At 42.1% G+C, this 2,427-nt stretch overlaps 1 non-coding gene across 1 annotated transcript; it reads left to right on the forward strand.

The window, feature by feature from the left end:
• Positions 1-1,078: 1,078 nt before the first annotated feature.
• Positions 1,079-1,182, forward strand: LOC148548660 (small nucleolar RNA R71). Its single transcript, XR_015898784.1, has one exon. It is a non-coding gene; the product is annotated as a small nucleolar RNA R71 (small nucleolar RNA).
• The last annotated feature ends 1,245 nt before the right edge of the window (positions 1,183-2,427 follow it).

Genomic DNA, 2,427 nt, shown 5'->3' on the forward strand with positions numbered 1-2,427 from the left:
CTGCTGGAGGATCTCAAGGAAGGGAATATTGATATGGAGAGACTTAAATGTCTCTAAAAACCTTGAATAGGTTTTCCCTTTTTCACCTCCTCTTAACCTCTGAGGAAATGGTGCTTTTGGTTGGTATGTTTCCAGCATGCCTGTTTGCAGTTCCTTGGCTTGTTCAGTTTCACCTTCCTGCTTAGCTTCTTCCACACCTTCCTTCAATGTGGTGATGGCCTTGCATTCTTCCCATCTCACTCTCTTTTGTTCCCCTTTAGGATTCTTTTCTGTGTCACTAGGGAACACTGCAGTTGACTTGGGGGCCTGTTGAGATAGCTCTCCTACTTGAGACTCCATCCTCTTGAGTTTTTCACCATGGTTCCTTAAGGTAGATCTCACATCATCCCTAAAGTTTTTCAACTCACTTATGTCCTGACCCATGTTTGCAAGCACTCCTTCTATCCTGTTTAATTGATCTTGAAATTGTTGGTTCAGATTAGGTTGGGTAGGTTGATTATTTTGGCCATGATATGATGGTTGGGAGTAAGTGTTTTGTGTGGCTTGGTATGATCTTTGGTTGGAGTTTTGGTATGTGGAATTGTTATGTTGGTTGTGGTTGTAAGGTTTGTGGTTTTGTGGTTGGGTTTGTTGGTTCCCCCACCCAAAGTTTGGGTGGTTTTTCCATCCTGGATTGTAAGTGTTGGAATGTGGATCATATGATTGCCTTTGTTGGTTTCCCACATAGTTGGCCTCTTCCCAATCACCTCCTTCAGTGCTTACTTCCTCTTGATCCTGTGTGTGTATTGCAGCCACTTGCTTTGTTTCTAATTTCCTGGTGAGCTCTGCTAGTTGCTTGGCAAACACCTTGTTTTGGGCTAAAATTGTATCAAGATGGTTCAGCTCCATGACTCCCTTAGTGTTGTGTCTCTCTGAAGCATAGTAGTACTCATTCTCAGCCACTGTCTCAATCACTTCAATGGCTTCTTCCACAGTCTTTTTCCTGTTCAATGAACCTCCTGATGAATGGTCTACAGCCTTCCTTGATTCATAAGAAAGTCCATCATAGAAAATGTGCAATTGCACCCAGTCATGGAACATGTCTGGTGGGCATTTCCTTGTCAAATCCTTGAACCTCTCCCATGCCTCGTAGAGAGTTTCACCATCTTGTTGTCTAAACGTCTGAACCTCAGATCGAAGCCTATTGACCTTTTGTGGGGGGTAGAAACGTGCCAGAAACTTGCTTTCCACCTCATCCCAGGTTGTTAGGCTCCCCCTTGGGAATGATTCCAGCCACTTAGCTGCCTTGTCCCTAAGTGAAAATGGGAACAAGAGCAGTTTATAGGTATCTTCCTGGACTCCATTGGACTTCACAGTGTCGCAAATTCTCAGGAATTTTGTGAGATGTTGGTTTGGATCTTCATTAGCACTCCCACCAAATGAACAATGATTCTCCACAAGTGATATTAGCTGTGGTTTGAGTTCAAAATTGTTGGCCTGAATGGGTGGTTTCTGAATGCTGCTACCACAATTCCCAGAGGTTGGGTTTATGTATGAACTAAGAACCCTCCTCTCAGGAATGGCATTGTTTCCATCATCCCTCTCATGGTTGTGAACTTCTCTATCCATGTTGAGATCTAAAGCTTCCTCAAAATTGTCCTCAGATTCTCCTTCAGATTCCTCTTCTCCCAGTACTCTCTTCCCTCTTGCTTCCCTTCTAAGTCTATGAAGGGTCCTCTCTGGTTCAGTATATGGAGGAGTTGATGTCTCTCCTCTCCTACCTGTCATACAAGAACACAGCACAAGCAACAAACAAGTGAAATACTCTTGGTTAATGGAAGAGTATGGTTAGAGTAGTTGAGGAATTAATTCAAATAGTTAGTGAGTCAGTGAGTTAGTTGCTTGAATTTAAAGGCATAAAGAAAGAAAGCATGTAACATAGTGCAGAAATTAAAAATTCAACAAGTAACTTGAACTGAATTAACAAAGCAAGAAAAATGCTCAATCTAGTTAACTTCCAATTTGAGAATTGTCAATCGAAAACCAATCCCCGGCAACGGCGCCATAAACTTGATGCGCATAAACTTGTTATGCTACGATTTAGGAAATTGCACGATCGGCAAAATTACTTCCGGCAAGTGCACCGGTTATCGTCAAGTAAAAACTCACAATAGAGTGAGGTCGAATCCCACAAGGATTGGTTGAATGAGCAATTCGGATTAGAAGTGTGACTAGTTGAGCGGAATCAAGAATTAGATGGGATTTGCGGAATGTAAAATTGGCGGGAAACGTAAATGGCATGAAATTGAAATGGCGGAATCTTAAATTGCATGAATTAAAGAGCAGAAGCTAAATTGCTGAAATTAAAAGGGAATGGGGGTGATTGCATGAATTGAGTTGCAGAATGTAAAGAGAAAGTGGAAATCAGAGATGGGGAATTCATTGGGT

This window comes from Arachis ipaensis, chromosome B8 (genome assembly GCF_059453495.1).
Source record: "Arachis ipaensis isolate K30076 ecotype BB chromosome B8, ASM5945349v1, whole genome shotgun sequence".
NCBI lineage: Eukaryota > Viridiplantae > Streptophyta > Magnoliopsida > Fabales > Fabaceae > Arachis > Arachis ipaensis.